At 32.8% G+C, this 19,280-nt stretch overlaps 1 long non-coding RNA gene across 1 annotated transcript in view; it reads right to left on the minus strand.

The window, feature by feature from the left end:
* Positions 1–19,280, minus strand: part of LOC124542034 — a 55,778-nt gene that overhangs the window by 5,427 nt on the left and 31,071 nt on the right. The window contains exon 3 of the long non-coding RNA XR_006967302.1: positions 12,405–12,445. This is a non-coding gene — a long non-coding RNA (uncharacterized LOC124542034). The remainder of the gene's footprint in view (positions 1–12,404; positions 12,446–19,280) is intronic.

Below are 19,280 nucleotides of genomic sequence, written 5' to 3' on the forward strand. Positions count from 1 at the left end.
TATATAAGGGAATAAATATCACTATATATCTTTGCATACAAAACCAAAAAAGATTCGTCAATAGCCAATGATTTAGTTGTAAAAAGTCGTAAAATTGATCATGACATCTTAGCCGCTTGTCGTTTTCACTCCTAGTACAATCCTAAAGCTTAATTCGAAGTGAATAGTAATATTAGTTATTCCATAAAATCACTAACTTAAAAAAAATGTATTATATCATAATAATAAAAAATCTTCATTAATATAAGTACCAAGTTTTATCTAACAAACAAACACACAATTTTTTTTGTTATAATTATAATAAATATATTTTTTTTGTTCTAATGATAGAGATTCAACCCTGAAACGCACACAAAGGAAGCCAGACGCACGCACACTAACACGAATTCGTCACAAAGCGCGACGTTCTACGTTATACATGATGTTACATTAAATTCTTATTCGATTCTTATAAGACTCTTACTTCACTTATTGGATATTTTTAATTATGACAACACTAGTTTCTCTCAAAAAATAAAAATCAAAATATACTTGATTCAAGTGGGCTTTTACAAGCACTTTTGAATCGTTATTTAACAACTATTTTAAGTGTCACCGGGTTGAAATGTAGATTCTACCGAGAACCAGCAAGATAGTCAGTAGTTACTCTTTTTGAATATTTTAATATACAGTCATGTTAGTTAATTAATCTATTTGACCCACTCATTTAATATATTGATATAATATATACATTATAACTCTTTACATTAACTTAAAAAAATAGCTTATACATAAAATTCGTCAAAATAGTAGTATATATAATACTAAGAACTAAAAATTTAATTATATTTAAAAATGACAACAATTTAAACTTATATTAAACGGTCGTAATAATACAACGTGATCCATATTTTAAAGAGCAAGCTGTATAAGGAATTAACACAAGTAAACGTGTCTTTACACGTCTGCCCCACTCACACAAGTATAAATGTGTAGGCGCACACACACATATAAACAAAATCCGAGTCTGAACGTCACGAAAGGAACACATACAAAGATATCCAACGCACACTATGAAAAAAAGTTCGTCGACCGAACGTGCGGTTTTTGCGATGTACCGAGATTCGAAATTCGAACGCGAAGTTCATAAAAATAATAACCTTTATACCTTTATAGATAAGGTTTAAATATTTTAAGCGCGAATTTCATTTCCTTGTAGAAATTTTTAACTCTTATCTCTTTGTATTAAGGTTGAAAATATTTAAAGGAATTTTATAAGTCAGCTTAAATCGATTTAAGTGCAAGGTAAATTGTGCTTTAATTTAAGTACTTTAAGGTTTATTTTCCATTGTATGTAGAGACATGTGCAAATGTCAATTATTGTCATGTTAAGGAAGCTCTTTATGAGGCGATTTCTGTGTTTTTTTTTAAACTTAAAAACTTTTTGGTGAAATTTCGTATTCAGATGTTATTCACAGATTAAATATTAACCATCAAGAATCCGACTAATATCTAAAGGGCTTAAGTCGTGGCTTAAATTTAATGTTTTAAAATAAAATAAGCTTTTACAAATAAAGGTTAGAAGTATGCAGTTATCTTAAAACACAAAAGTTACTGTATTCGCTAAAATTAAATAAAATATATGTATAATATACACATATTATATGTACGATTATATCTTTTAAACTACAGTGTAGAGTAATTTGAGAAAATTTGTATGTTAAGTGGCGCCCCGGCCTCGCACGGATGCAATACTGATACTAAATATACTACAAAAGTTTATTTACGACATCACATTAGTAACTAAAATTATCAGTGTTTCTTTACTGTATTGTCCATGTATTATATACAAAAACCTTCCTCTCGAATTACTCTATCTATTAAAAAAACCGCATCAAAATCCGTTGCATAATTTTAAAGATCCAATACATATGCGTTCAGTAGTTTTTTCGTGAAAGAGTAACATACATACACGTCACAAACTTTCGCATTTATAATATTAGGAGGATAAGAATAATTATTGCTCAATTTGAGAATGAAACGATCGCCTCAGTTATGATAACTCTTGTAAACAATTAAAGGCAAAATCAAAATATACTTTATTCAAGTAGGCTTTTACAAGCACTTTTGAATCGTCATTTCACAATTAAGTGAAGCTACCACCGGTTCGGAAAGTAGATTCTACCGAGAAGAACCGGCAAGAAAATCAGTAGTTACTCTTTTTCATCATTTAAAAAATACAAAGTCAAGTTAGTTAAATAAAATTATTTATATATAATTAAAACTCTATACATAATCAAGCAGCCGGTTTTACTCGGGTTAGGGTTTTTTCTCTTCTGAACCAGTGTTAGTTTATGTTAAATGGATCACCTGAATCTGGGTCCATCATAGATTGCCTATATCTTATAATTTATTTATTTTTTATTTATTTATTTATTTAGACACACCAACAGCATAACATATACAGCATTCACAATAAAATCTTAAACATCTAAGTCTTAAATACTAATAAGTATGCCACTTAGAGGCGTGTACAACATGCAAAAAAAAAAAAATCGATTTTGTATACAGATCTATATTTATAATTTGAATCTAATGTGGATTTTAGTTATATAATAAACAATAGGAAAAAACACTTATTTTACGCATCTAATCAGGAATCTTTTCCATCAAAAGTGCACGAAACTGGCTGAGTCCAAGGGAGAAAATATCTCTAGGTTCGTTTGTGAGCCATATATTAAATGTGGTACACATGCGAGGTATCGGCGATCCTTTACCAAACACAGTAGTACGAAAGGGTGGTTGAAACGTAGAAATTGGATGTCGGGGAATCTTATATGGTATCCTAAATTTAAAAAGTTCAAGAAGCTGAGGGCAGTTAATGAGATTATTGAAAATTTTATACATGAATATAAGGTCCAATAATACTCTACGTTTATTTAAGGAAGACATTTTAAAATGCTTTAATTTTTCGTTGTAAGATAGGTTTTTCTTTCCGATTTTTTCAAAATATGATAGATGCCATAAAAATCGTTTTTGGACTCTTTCTATTCTTAGTGTGTGAGTAGCATAGTGGGGCCTCCATACAACAGGACAATATTCTAATAGGCTGCGAACTAAAGCGTTATACAACGTTATACGTGTCTGTGATCGTTTAAATATTTTGCTATTTCTGATGATAAAACCTAACATCCTAGATGAACGCTTAACAATGTTATCTATATGAGGTACAAAAGTTAATTTTCTGTCCACTATTATTCCCAGGTCCTTAATTTTGTCTACTTCTTGAAGTGTCTTACCATCGATAAAGTATTCCGACGCAATTGACCGATTTTTGCGTGTAAATTTTATAAAGAAGCATTTATCTACATTTAGTTCCATTCCATTAGCTTGACACCAATTACATAATCTATCCAAATCGTACTGCATCATGAGGATATCGGCTTCAGTTTTTATAGTTCGTGCAATTTTCAAATCATCGGCGAACAAATAAGGCGTTGATGAAACAAAGTTATTAGGTAAATCATTGATATAAATATTAAAAAGGATTGGCCCCAAATGGGATCCTTGTGGGATTCCCGAGGTAACATTAAAAAGCTCCGAATTGTAGCCCTTTACAACTACGAAGAAAAACCTATCAGTCAGATAAGAGCGAATCCAATTTCTAAAGTTTCCTATAAAGCCGTATGCAGCTAATTTCTCAATGAGAGGTAGGTGGGGAACCTTGTCAAAGGCCTTGCTGAAATCAGTGTAAATAAATAATAACATATTATGAATATATATGTATGAATGAGCTGAGATGGTTCAGTGGTTGGAACGCGTGCATCTTAACCGATGATTGCGGGTTCAAACCCAGACAAGCACCGCTGATACATGTGCTTAATTTGTCTTTATAATTCATCTCGTGCTCAGCGGTGAAGGAATACATCGTGAGGAAACCTGCATGTGACAAATTTCATAGAAATTCTGCCACATGTGTATTCCACCAACTCGCATTGGAACAGCGTGGTGGAATATGTTCCAAACCTTCTCCTCTAAGGGAGAGGAGGCCTTTAGCCCAGCAGTGGGAATTTACAGGCTGTTGTTGTTGCTGTTGTTGAATTGAACTGTTTCCCAACTTTCGGTCATTTATAACTTAATCACAAAAACACACCATTCTTTGACTTATGTTAAACAAGATACCCGTCCCGGCTTCGCACGGGTGGACAAATGTCTACTTTTATACTTTTACCTTTTATTTAAAAAAAATTTGTTGCTTTTTTCAGCTATGTTTAACAATTGATGATAAAAATTATTAAAAAAGGAGTGGAGTTAATACCTGTTGACCACTGGGCCATCTCAGCTCGTTCGTTCAATTCACTAACTAAATATATGAATAAGCTCTTTTGTGAGGAAATTATAATCTCTGCTAAAATTATTAGTTTATTTTGTTTTGCAATCGATAATATGAAAAATTACTGAACCGATTTTAATGATTCATTTGAAAAGTAATTTATCCAGGATTAATCTATACCAATTTTATAAATGGAAAAGTAAATCTGTATGTCTGTCTTTCGCACTTTCACGACCGAACCGATGAAACGATTTTGATGAAATTTTGTGTTAAGCAAATTTGAAGTACAAGGAAGGATAGGCTACTTTTTTGCCTAACTTGACAACTAACTAGTATAGTATATTACTATAGTTACTATAATTACATTTCAAAACTGCGTAATTCACATGCAAGCACAGTCACAAATTGTACTTAGCTTCTAATCGCTTATGAACGGTAAATTTTTTACGTTAAAATAAGTTTATGCTTAGGGGAATCGGAAGTGTAATTATGGGGAGAAAGTAGCTCACCATTGGTGGAACCACCCCACCTACTAACCAATGGGGTGTACATTACTTACATTATAAAACTCCAACTCGGAAATTTGTTTAACAATGGATGACGTTTTTAAATGGATAATAAATGCAACGGGGGTCTATATAACACCAGTGGTTCAGTGGTTCAGTTCAGTCACTCAATATTCGATTCACGTATCCAAAATACGTGAATCGAATATCAAAATAAACTTTATTCAAGTAGACTTTTACAAATTTGAATCGTCTTTTTACAATTAAGTGGAGCTATCACCGGTTCGGAAAGTAGATTCTACCGAGAAGAACCGGCAAGACATTCAGTAGTTACTCTTTTTTAAGATTTATAAACTACAAAGTCATGTTAGTTAAATACAATTATTTAAATTAATATATCCTGCTTGGATGTTAACATTCGTTAGGTCACATTTGGGAATTATTAATTTTTTATTTTAATTATTTATGTGTATAATTTTGTCAATGATTTGAATGAAAAGCTATCTTTATAGAAGATATTTATGACAGTTTATGGAAGTTGTCTTTTGGTAGTATATAGGTCGGCAGCCTACCCATAGTTTTTAGCACTATCTATACATATAACAAAATTGGAGTGTCTGTTTGTAATATTACAATAGTCCTATAATGTTGTCTTAAATTTTCGCGATTATTACACATTTAAATAGTCATACAATAGTCCTTTTATACTAAATGCATAAAACTAACTTTTGTCAGTCTGTCTGTCTGTTTGTTCTGGCTAATCTCTGGAACAGCTGGACCGATTTTGAAGGGACTTTCACTGGCAGATTACTGATATAATAAGGAGTAACTCAGGCTACAGTAATTTTGTTTTTGTTAAATTTAAACGCGCACAAGGTCCATCCATGCATCGTCTATAAGGCCAGATACTAAACAGAGTCTGTTATATAGTCTTTTATAACGTTTAGTTTTGCCCTACGACTTTCGCGTTCGTTATCAGGTATAAAGCATAATAAGCATCCTACGGGCTTTACTTGAAATACAAGTTTGCTTAGCACCAATATTTCATACTCATCTGACCTTGATATATTTTGGACAATTCACACAATATATTTACAAATAACAGCCTATGTGCTCTTTAGATGTATAAGCTATATTATTGTAAAGTTTCATCAAAATCCGTTCAGTAGTTTCGCGTGAAAGTGTAACAAACTTTTAACTTTGTTTTTATCATATTAGTTAAAGTTTTCGTACGGTGTCCTTCCTAGGAGTTCGAATTTTCTTCATAGCAAATTTCATCAAATTCGATTCAGCAGTTTGGTCGTGAAAGTGAGACAGATAGACAGAGTTACCTTTACATCTATAATATTAGTATATATTCTATCTATAATATGTATTTGTTTATGGAATAGGTTGGCGGACGAGCATATGGGCCACCTGATGGTAAGTGTACACCATCACCTATACACAATGACGCAGTAAGAAATATTAACTATTCCTTACATCGTTAACCAACCTTGGGAACTAAGATGTTATATGCCTTGTGCCTGTAATTCCACTGACTCACTTACCCTTCAAATCGGAACACAACAATACTACGTACTGTTATTTGGTGGTAGAATAACTGATGAGTGGGTAGTACCTACCCAGGCGGGTTTGCACAGAGAAACTTGATACAAAATATTGTAAACATATTAATATTTTGAGATAGAGCTTATTATGTCAACGACGTCGGAGAGATCACTATCATTTTGGTTATCTATAGGATTTTTTTTACATATATGATATAACGATACGAACGACCGAGATACTATGTCTATGAATAATTAGTTTTTTGTGACAATATGTTTTTATTTTCAACATATATAAACTTAAAAACCAAAACGTCATCTGAATACAAAATTCGAACTGAATCGTGAGAAACGCTTCTGAGATACGCGAAATAGTTTTAATATATTATACAATATATACTCTATACAATGATATTCTAATAAACAGATATGTTATATCCATACTAAACAACAGAAAAAAGTGTGCCGCGCCGGGGACCGTTTATTTTACATTTCGTTACAAGTAAAAAGGATAGCTTGATAAAAACAATAAGTAAAAGGGATAACTAGATGTTATAATTACGCATAACGTATTACTGCGTAATTATCATGTATTATAACGTATTACTACGTAAAACGACTAAAGGCAAACGTCCCAATTAGGACGTTTTCTAGTCTTCACTTTTTGCGCGTTAATAACATATCTGTTTACTACAACATCATTGACTCTGTATATATAGTTTATTTTATATGTAGTCAGTACTGTACTTTAGATGATCAGTGGTTACCACCGCCCACAGTCTTTGGTGTTGCGAATTTCTGTTTTTTTAATTATAATATTATTGACTTGGTGGTAGGGCTTTGTGCTAGCCCGTCTGGGTAGGTACCACCCACTCATCAGTTATTCTTCCGCCAAATAACGGTACGCAGTATTGTTGTGTTCCGGTCTGAAGGGTGAGTGAATCTGTAACTACAGGCACATGTCTCTTACATGACATCTTAGTTCCCAAGGTTGGTGGCACATTGACGATGTAAGGAATAGTTAATATTTCTTACAGCGTCACTGTCTATGGGTGATGGTGACCACTTACCATCAGGTGGCCCATATGCTCGTACGCCATCTTATACCATAAAAAAATATAATATATCATACATCACACTGATTACTCTGATCCCAATGTAAGTAGCTAAAGAACTTGTGTTATGGAAAATAAGATCCCAATAAGATTAAGACTCATGATTGATCTGAGCCAAAAACTATCTATATTAATAGTATAAATGTGAAAGTATCTCTGTCTGTCTGTTTGTCGCTATGTCCAACCTTGGACTCCAAGAAAGGACATAGCTACATTTTTGCCTAACACATGATAATTAATGAATGCGAAGCCACAGGCGACAACTTGTATAGATTTCGGAATATTTACCATGTTTTGGAAATTTCATTGTTTTATTTTTGTTCGGTGGAGCTCGATATTTCGACATTATCTACGAATGTCTTGTTCACCAGACTTATATATAGGTAAATACGGGTAAATATCCCTAAATCGATAACATTGATAATAAAAATAACCATGTTAATTTAAAATCTTATATAACTCGTATAGAATATCATAATCACATAGTATAAAACAAAGTCGCTTACTGTCTGTCCCTGTGTATACTTAGATCTTTGAAATTAAACGGATTTTGATGCGGTTTCTTTCAATAAATAGAATGATTCGAGAGGAAGGTTTTTGTATGTAATAACTTGACGATAAAATAAGGAAAATGATAATTTTAGATGTTTCTAATGTGATGTCGCTAGTATACTAATACAACAACAACAACAGCCTGTAAATTCCCACTGCTGTTCTAAAGGCCTCCCCTGCCTTTGAGGAGAAGGTTTGAACAAAGATATAGAAGAAGAACATTTTCCACCACGCTGTTCCAATGCGGGTTGGAATACACAAGTGGCAGATTTGTATGAAATTTGTCACATGCAGGTTTCCTCACGATGTTTTCCTTCACCGCTGAGCACGAGATGAATTATAAAGCACATGAATCAGTGGTGCTTGCCTGGGTTCGAACCCGCAATCATCGGTTAATATGCACGCGTTCTAACCACCGGGCCATCTCGACTCCCATCTCGAATACTAATACTACTAGAAATATTTGTATTGTAGGCTTTTGGATAATGATTACCTACAAAGAAACCTATGGGGGAGTGTGAAAATAAAATGCAAGCGAAGCCGAGAGCGACAGCTAGCTTATAATAAATATAGTCATTTATATTTAATATATGATAGACTGTAGTAATACGAATTACACATATACTGCTACACATTTTTATTATACATTATTTATTATAGGTTATGTATATATTATTTCAAAAATATATATATGTTAGTGTGGGTCACGTCTCCCAAGAAGACGACAAGAATGATTTCCAGCGAAGATCTACTGATGTTTAGTATAACATATAAAACGCCAAAATGTTTAATATAAAATGTAAAAAAAGGCACGGGCACTGCGAGCCTGTGGATGTAGTAAATTAAATAAAATAAAAAATATATATATATATGATACACTAGTAACAGCTCAATACGAATGCAAACTCATTACTGTCTCTTCCACAGTAGGATAAAATCCAGGTCCTACAACCCTCAGTTTCAATGAAAAAATACAACTAAAAAAAACGCACACACACATTCAAAGGACCAACACGCGTAACGCTTTTTATACACACATATAACTATCGTCCGTTAGTGTTTTAGGACGGGAGCACATAGTACGAAAACGCAAGGAAATAAATTAAACTTATGGTAGAAGATTTTGTTTTGTTAATTGTATATTTATATGTATGTATATGTTTGTATGACAAAAGTTAAGATGTAAGATAACCAAAACACTCTTATAATTACAATTAATTCGAAAAAAAACACATTTCTTTTTTTACTTCAATCGATCCCTATTCAATGTATTTTGTTATTCAGCTGATGATAAGGTCACAAATAACAGTAATCACTATTTGTTTTGTTTCGGTTTGAAGTGTGAGTGAGCCAGTGTAACTGCAGGCACAAGGGACATATCATCTTAGTTCCCAAGGTTGGTGGCGCATTGACGATGTAAGGGATAGTTAATATTTCTTACAGCGTCATTGTCTATGGGTGATGGTGACCACTTACCATCAGGTGGCCCATATGCTCGTCCACTAATCTATACCAAAGAAGAAAAAAAGACTAATAACTATGATAAGACAACAGAAGGGTATCCACTTAGTAAGACTAACAGAAAGTGACACACGACACACACATACCTATTTCAATTGAAGGACTAAATATATATGAAGCCTAGATATACATATAAGTATGATTCTATTGAGCTGAGATGGCCCAGTGGTTAGAACGCGTGCATCTAAACCGATGATTGTGGCTACAAGCCCAGGCAAGCACCACTATACATATATATATATGTGCTTCATTTGTGTTTATAATTCATTTCGTGCTCGGCGGTGCAGGAAAACATCGTGAGGAAACCTGCATGTGTCTAATTTCATTGACATTCTGCCACATGTGCATTCCACCAACCCGCATTGGAACAGCGTGGTGGAATGTATTCCTAAATCCTCTCCTTAATGGAAGAGGCCTTATCCCAGCAATGGGAAATTTAGAGGCTGTTATATTACTTTTATTATGTTCCTATTTGCTAATCGCTCAGCTATATTGTGATTACACAGAGTTCCTTATTGATATATCTTTATTTATAATTCAACATTGCCACTCGAGTACTTAAATCTACTTTAACTCCCAAAGTTCCGATGACCAATCCAAACTTCAAAACGCCATTTTTTGAATCTATCTGACCAATGACAACGCGTCGATTCAAGGTCAGAATTGTTTACACCGGAAATTTTGAAACGATACAGTTGCACTGGCTTACTCCCCTTCAAACCGCAAGCAATACTGAGTATATAACAGTACGCACTCAGGGCACAGAGCCTACCACCAAGTAATCTACCACCAATGTCGTGTATAACTGTTTTGTATATAAATTCATTTTTTAATTGTATCAGTAATCTTCCATAATTTGTCTGTGTTTCAACTGTTATCAAAAAAAATCAAAATAAACTTTATTCAAGTGAGCTTTTCCAAGCACTTTTGAATCGTCATTTAACAATTAGGTGAAGCTACCACCGGTTCGGAAAGTAAGAAGTTCAGAAAGAATCTACCGAGAAGAAGCGCCAACAAACTCAGTAGTTACTCTTTTTCAACATTTAAAAAATAAAATCATATTAGTTAAATACAATTATATGTGTATGTAATGTATCCTGCCTGGAAGTCAGCAGGTATTCATTCCAAGCTTTTTTTTAATCTTCAAAATCTTGTATAGAATAATATGCCTTTTTTACCAATGTATTTTTATTAACAATTTGAATTTATGAAACGGTAAAGTTAAAAATGTCTGCGGAATTTTATTATACAAACGGCGAGACGCGATAGACTGGTGGTCACATCAATTATAAAGATTCAGGTCCTGGTAACATCACGGAATTATCATCAATATCGAAGCGAACAACCAGTTTCCTTTCTGTTTTCCTTGGGGTATATGTGTTATGTACGGTCAAAGTAAGAAAACCTTCGTCAGTTTCCAAATTCATTCCTTTATCAAGTCCTAATCTCTTAGTACCTATTGAATCTAAACATCGAATCATTGCGACGCAATAGGCCACTCTCGATCGGTAAAGCAGATTAACGCCCATACTAAGCACACGAAAATAGATCTTAAAGTTACTAACCTCTTCTTACCCCGATGTACATTAATATACATTACAAAAAAAATATAAACAAAATTGTATTAAATATACAATAAATAGATTGAAAGGCATATTTTTTATATATAGTTAAGTTATAAAAGTCAAAGAAAAAAATTTTTTTTGAAGATGTATACTTTTTTTTTTATATCAAAGTGTTATGTAAACTCGGCCTTAAACTCACACAAGCGTAGCATGCGCGTGCGCAAGTATGGGTGAATGATTCAGCGCAGACAGGCCGGGCCGGTCCGGCTACTGCGTTACGCGCGCGCGTTTACATTTATCGACGACACGATTTTATGTTCGTTTAGTTAATATTTTAGTTAAGTTATAATTTAAACTATAAATATACTGCTTATATGTTTGTGTACCATATAAGCGGGTGGGCATTTATTTTAATTTAATTAAAAAAATCATTAATAGACAAAGTAGTGTATTATTCCATTCAATATACTATTAAGCAAAGTTAAGATTTACTTTTATAGAGTCATAAAACATTAAAGTCAATTTAATGTGACATTTAGAAATTGTAATTTTTTAAAATATATTTAATATTAATCTCCTGTCCGTGCTTATGTAACTAATTTCTTCCTAAGCGCTTGAAACGATTTAAATTCTTTTTTTGTGTATTTTCGAGTCCCTAGATCCAGAGGGTATCCAGAGGGTATATATATATATATATATATATATATATATATATATATATATATATATATATATACTGTATAATGGTGGCGCTGCGATCGGTAAGTTACATTCACACTTCGCCTGGATAAAGTCAGGTTGAACGACTCAGCTTTTTATATATATGTAAGTATATATATCTGTATTTGTGTATGCAATTGAACTCCTTAATAGCTTGATCGTTTTTGATGATTTTTTAGTTCATGTAGTAGATAGCTTAGATGACGAACCCAGTAGGTGCTACGTTCACGTTTATTGATTTTTTTTCAAAACAATTATTATTATTATTGATTTAAATAAATGGCATTTAACATTTCAGCCGTCAAATCCGAACAGACATTTTGTCTTCAAATTAAAGTTATAGAGGAGTTATACAGGAAAGAAATTTACAAGATTTGTGTACTAATTAAAATTTATGTGTATATATGTGTGAATCTGTGAAAATGAATTAATAGATTTGTGATAATCAAATCCTCAATTTTTTGTTAACAACTAGGAAAGAGTACAAGGTTATGTGTGTGTAAGTTTGTATGTGTGTGCTACAAAATGTTACTAAATTATAAATGAAAATAATTCTTACTCACTTTTCCATCCATAATTATTGTTTTCGTTATTTATCTCGTATCTGTAAAAGAAAAAAACATTTATTAAAATAATATATCAGTTAAAAATAATCTTTTTAATAAAAACCGTCATTAAACTATTAATAGTACTATTAATATCTTTATGATAGAATAATATAGTAGTATTTGCTCATTAATAGTACTCTAGGATTAAATATGAAAAATCTTATCAAAGAAAGAACGTATTGTGTTTTTTTTTTTAAATATATGACGTAATCATGTTATCCCTAATTTAAATATATACTTGGTGGTAGGGCTTTGTGCAAGTCTGGGTAGGCACCACCCACTCATCAGATATTCTATCGCCAAATAACAGTACTCAGTATTGTTGTGTTCCGGTTTGAAGGGTGAGTGAGCCAGTGTAACTATAGGCACAAGAGACATAACATCTTAGTTCCCAAGGTTGGTGGCACATTGACGATGTAAGGAATAGTTAATATTTCTTACAGCTTCATTGTTTATGGGTGATGGTGACCACTTACCATCAGGCGGCCCATATGCTCGTTCGCCAACCGATGCCATAAAAAAATTTAAAGCCCGCCCTTTTTTGCTATATATATATTATTCAGTAAATATGGCAAATGTAAACTGGTTTAATTTGAAAGGGTGCATTTTAAGAATTGATTTTGAATGCACTCAAAACACAATGACTTATTTTTTAGTGGGAATAACTTTGTCAAAGAAATTTCATAACGCCATTCGCTACTGTTAAAAGGTCGTATGTAACAATGAAATTATATTTTAAATCTGCTTATGTTCACGTCACCGTATTTATTGTTTATATGATAAAGAGTGACTGAGTTACTTGTCAGTTATTCTTAGTAGAATCTACATTCTGAACCGGTTGCAGCCTCACATTTAATACAATCTTGTAATAACGATTTCTAAGTGCTTTTAAGAGGTTGAATAAAATAAATATATGTTATTTACTATCAAGGCAACAGACTATACTATTAAAACAACAAATTATAGAGATTATGTTTATAATATTAAAAGCAAATAATTAGTATTGTTCTTTATTTTAAAGGACACTAGTTGTACTTACGACCATTTTAATTGGACAATTGAAAAACTTATATACGATAGCTTAATTCTTAACGCCCGTAAATGTTTTTTAGTGTTATATATAGGACTCTCTACTTTCCAATGATCATATGAAAAGAGAGCTTTTTAGTATTAAATGTTTATTAAACCAAAACGTTTTTTATTTTTGTAATAAAGGTTAGTATTCAGGCATGCGTTACTTAATGGTTAGTCGCTATTACGTGGTGAGTTATATTACTCATTCTTTACGACATCACTGCACAAGTATCCTTGGTAACTAAGGTATTATGTCCCTTGTGCCTGTAGTTACTTGGACGCATTCAGCTTTCAAACCGGAACATTCTAACACTAAGCAACAATAATGAGTATTGTTGCTTAGTGTTAGAATAGGCGATGGTCTGCTATCCAGACGTTTTTTCACAAAACCTTACTATGTAGTATGATATTAAATCATCAGTTAGCACTTTAATTAAGGAAAAAAATGTTTCCAAGTAAAACATAAAAATTCTAATCACTTAAGCAAGCAAGTGATTTCCACCACTGGAATATGTTCCAAACCTTCTCCTCAAATGGAGAGGAGGCCTTAGCCCAGCAGTGGGAAATTCACAGGCTATTGTTGTTTGTTGTTTTAAGCAAGCAAGTCTTAAATTATTAGATACAAAATTAAAGTTGCTAAGTACTTTCTTAGTCATCGATTATATAATAATCATCATTATGTAAAAACTTCATATTTCAAAATATAGATAAAACACAAAATATACAATCAACACAAAAAATATCGGACACGAAAACCGTGTGACCGTGGAAACGCGCCTCGGTTCACGAGGCAATGACACGGGGTCCGTATCCCGACTCGGCTCGGATCTAGATCTCACTGGATCGTAAACGCGTATTATACTTCATTTTTATACTCGTTGCTTGAAATACGAAACATACGAAAATCAAGATTAAAACTTTAAAGTTTAAACATGTATCTATATAATAATAATAAGTAACTTTATTCACCAATATTTTTAATTATTTACTTACTTGGTGGTAGGGCTTTGTGCAAGCCCGTCTGGGTAGGTACCCACTCATCAGTTATTCTACCGCCAAATAACAGTACTCAGTATTGTTGTGTTCCGGTTTGAAGGTTGAGTGAGCCAGTGTAACTACAGGCACAAGGGACATAACATCTTAGTTCCCGAGGTAGGTGGCACATTGACGATGTAAGGAATAGTTAGTATTTCTTACAGCGTCATTGTCTATGGGCAATGGTGACCACTTACCATCAGGTGGCTCATATGCTCGTCCGCCAATCTATAACATAAAAAAAAACCAAGAAGAAACAAAGACAAAATTAAAGTACAATATATATATATATATATATATATATATATATATACACTTGTATAATAAAATTGGTGTGTCTGTTCGTAATATTAAAATAACCGATTTTTTCTGTATGCATATGTATGTATACACGGTATGTATACCACTTTTTTCGATTTTTGTCTGTCTGTCTGTTCCAAGATCCAAGATCGAAAAGACAAGACGTTCACTGGCTGATAGCTGATGTATTAAGGAATAACTATTAGTAATTATATATTTGGTACTACTAAGATCTTTTTATTTTAAAATTATACACAAAATTTCAGTAAACTAAAGGCATATGTATAAACGGCGCATATAACAAAATAACATTGTTTTACAATTTTTGTCTGTCTGTTTCGGCTAATCTCTGGTACGGCTGAACCGATTTTGACGGAACTTTCACTGGCAGATAGGTGATACTTTTAATAATTATTATATATAAAATAATAATAAAATCACGCTGCAATGACCAAATACTGTCCTACTAAAGTACTGTAGCTTCCGTGCATGCCACCTCACATGTCACATCAGGACTTACTATCATCCTACACGACTTGATATCATAAAATCTGCTTAAATCAGAATTATTAAGTTATAGTAAAGTCTGCGAACGGTACAATAACTTTTCTTTAAATTCAAACACAAACGTAGGCACAGCTAGTATGTTATAATCAATGATACCTTTGGAAGCTCTTTGACGCTTGGCTCACAGCAGATCTGGCAGACATCGTCAAGAAAGTCACGTGAGGAAAACCGTTATACCGTCTCCGGGCGACCTTTACATCTATTTCACATTTTTATTATGCTATAGGTTGGGGGACGAGCTTATGGCCTACCTGGTAAATGGTCACAACCAGCCATGAAATGCGCTTTAAGAAACCAATGCTTGCAACCTTGGGAACTAAGATGTTATGTCCCTTGTGCCTGTAGTCACACTGGCTCACTGAACCTTCAAATCGGAACACAACAATACTAAGTACTGTTGTTTAGCCGTAGAATATCTGATGAGTGCGTAGTAAAGCACTACCCACCTTAAATAAAGTATATTTTGATTTTGATTTTATGACCGGTTTTGTTTTAATTTCATTTTAAACTGACGTCTGTTCGCACATTTTACTATTGTATTTTTTTTTTATTATACAGCCACAGTACCGCTCTCTACACGGCAAGTAACATTTCCCGCTCTCTAAAATTAATTATTTGTTAAATTGTAACAATTTAGTTTATTGCAATCAAGAATCCTTTTTAATTATATGCCCATCTGATAGCTCTTTAAAATGAGACTGTAATCGATTTTTTATGTGTAGCTATCGTCTCATAATCATTGGGCCAAAAATCGTCTAAGGCATTACACAGTATAAAACAAAGTCCCTTACCGCTGTCTGTCCCTATGTATGCTTAGATCTTTGAAATTACGCAACGGATTTTGATGCGATTTTTCTACTATTGATATGAGAATAAGGTTTCATAGCTAGAGTGATTCGAGAAGGTTTTTGTGCATAATACATGGACAGTATCGCAATGAAACAATATCTGTAGTATGTTTAGTATCAGCATTGTACACGTGCGAGGCCGGGCGGGTCACTAGTTAATATATAAGGTACATACTTAAGCAACTTCGTTTTTCTTTTGCAATACCGAACTTAAAAATACTTAACCTTTATATATAAATAATAATAATAAATAAATATGATACAACATCACATACATTACTCTGATCCCAATGTGAGTAGCTAAAGCACTTGTGTTATGGGAAATCAGAAGTAATGACGGTACCACTAACACCCAGACCCAAGACAACATAGAAAACTAATGAATTTTCTACATCGACTCGGCCGGGAATCGAACCCGGGACCTCGGAGTGGCGTACCCATGAAAACCGGTGTATACAACACTCGACCACGGAGGTCGTCGTATGAAACTTATTCTACGAGATGGAAGCTTTCTGGAGAAGGTAAATATATATACTGGCAACACTGCATATTTAAACACAGATACAACATAACCCTCCTAATATAATCTGTACATATAATAAAATTGGAGTCTGATTGTAATATTAAAATAGCCCTTTTATGCTCAATGCATATGTATGTATACACGGTACATATACCAGAATAATATTTTTTACAATTTTGTCTATCTGTCTGTCTGTTCCGGCTAATCTCTGGAACGGCTGGACTGATTTTGACGGAACCTTCACTGGCAGATAACTAGTATAATAGGGAGTAACTTAGGCTACAATATTTTTTTTTTTGTTAAATTAAAACGCGTACAAGATCGCGGGCACAGCTAGTAAAGTAACATTTACAAAGACCTATTAAAATCAATCATTGAAATGGCAAATAAAAAAATCTTTGCTTTGATAATTCAGCTATTTAACGCTAGATGGCGTTACTTGTGCCTGAAAAATTGTTGTAGGTTGAATAAGAATGCAATACAATATTCAATAATGCTTAAAACTGCAAAAATAATATCATTAGATGTCTTTAACAATGTATACAGAATGAATTTGCTATGGATTTAATCTAATTTAATTTTTTGATGCAATTTCTGGAATATTCTTATATATGCATTCTTATCAAGCTTGTGACGAATTAATTTAATATATTTTTAAATATATACAATATGCTTTAATGGTTAGTCAAATTTAAATAACTAACACTTTCTAAACTTTATACTAACTTTATATAAATATGTAGTTTAAGTGCGTCCATTTTGTAATTGTCTTTTTTTTTCGAAACTGTCAAATTTCCCGCCCAAAAATTATTTTAATTTTATAACTGGAATATATTATTCTGTACTTTAATCTTTATGTTAGGAACTATACATGTATATATATTAATACTATTTAGGTGAAAATTATGAACGCTTTAAATTAAAGAACTAAAAGTTTTTTTTTTTTAATTTCAATGTTGTCAACGGTTAACCGCTAACTTCACACTGTAGAAATATGTAATGAACAATGTCGTACAGACTGTCAACTGTCAAGTATAAGTTGCCGTTCCTGTGGCAGCACCCGCTACACCCTCTGTCTTGCCACTTTTTTGTTTATTTTACCAATATCTCCCTAGAAAATAATTCTGTACGTCTCATTTTTAATAGATTCTGGGTAAGTTTTCTTAATAAGGGTAAATAAAACAAATAAGATATAAATAAACAAAAAAAATTAGTACATGTTTTTGCCACACGCCAACTTACACTTGACGCGCTATACTATTCTTAGCTACGTGTCACAGATAATATACAAAATTAAATAATTGCATTTAACTAAGATGACTTTGAATTTTTCAAATGTTAAAAAAGAGTAACTACTGTGTTTCTTGCCGGTTCTTCTCGGTAGAATATACTTTACGAACCGGTGGTAGTTTCACTTGATTGTAAAATGACGATTCAAAAGTGCTTGTAAAAGCCCACTTGAATAAAGTTTATTTTTTTTAAAGTTTATTTTTATTTTAAGTTTTTTATCCAAATAAAAAAATACGAATTAATGAAATTTAAAAGTCAGTTGTGAAAACAACTATAGCCTTTTCCAAATTAAAAAATTAAATATATGTCATCGAATTGACGCTATATATTTAGTCGAGAGATTATAATCTATGATATATGATAAATATGAGACAACATCACATACATTACTCTGATCCCAATGTAAGTAGCTGAAGCACTTGTGTTATGGAAAATCAGAAGTAACAACCACAAACACCCAGACCCAAGACAACTTAGAAATTTAGTGAACATTTCCTACATTGATTGCACCGGGAATCAAACCCAGGACCTTGGAGTTGCGTACCCATGAAAACCGATGTACACACTACTTGACCACGGATGTCAATTATATTATATACTTAAGTGATTAAGTTAAATAGTGTTGTATTACAAATAAAGATATATTTATCAAGAACTGTTATATAGCTGAGTTATAGCATAGTATATGTATATCTAAGGTTTAATATAAAAAGTACAACAACAACAGCCTGTAAATTCCCACTGCTGGGCTAAAGGCTTCCTCTCCCTTTGATGAGAAGGTTTGGAACATATTCCACCACGCTGTTCCAACGCGGGTTGGTGGAATACACATGTGGCAGAATTTCTATGAAATTTGTCACATGCAGGTTTCCTCACGATGTTTTCCTTCACCGCTGAGCACGAGATGAATTATAAAGACAAATTAAGCACTTGAATCAGCGGTGCCTGCCTGGGTTTGGACCCGCAATCATCGGTTAAGATGCACGCGTTCTAACCACTGGGCAATCTCGACTCATATATAAAGTACGCGTAAAGTAAATGCAGCTCGAAATTGATGAGTAATAATAACTGACCTCGCTCAACGTACTATTTGTTACGCCAGAGATTATTTATATAACTATACAAATGAACGCAAGCAAGCTGTTTTTTTATTGTTTTATTATATATACATATATATGTTTATATTATAATAGG

This window comes from Vanessa cardui, chromosome 29 (genome assembly GCF_905220365.1).
Source record: "Vanessa cardui chromosome 29, ilVanCard2.1, whole genome shotgun sequence".
In the NCBI taxonomy this organism is placed as follows: Eukaryota; Metazoa; Arthropoda; class Insecta; order Lepidoptera; family Nymphalidae; genus Vanessa; species Vanessa cardui.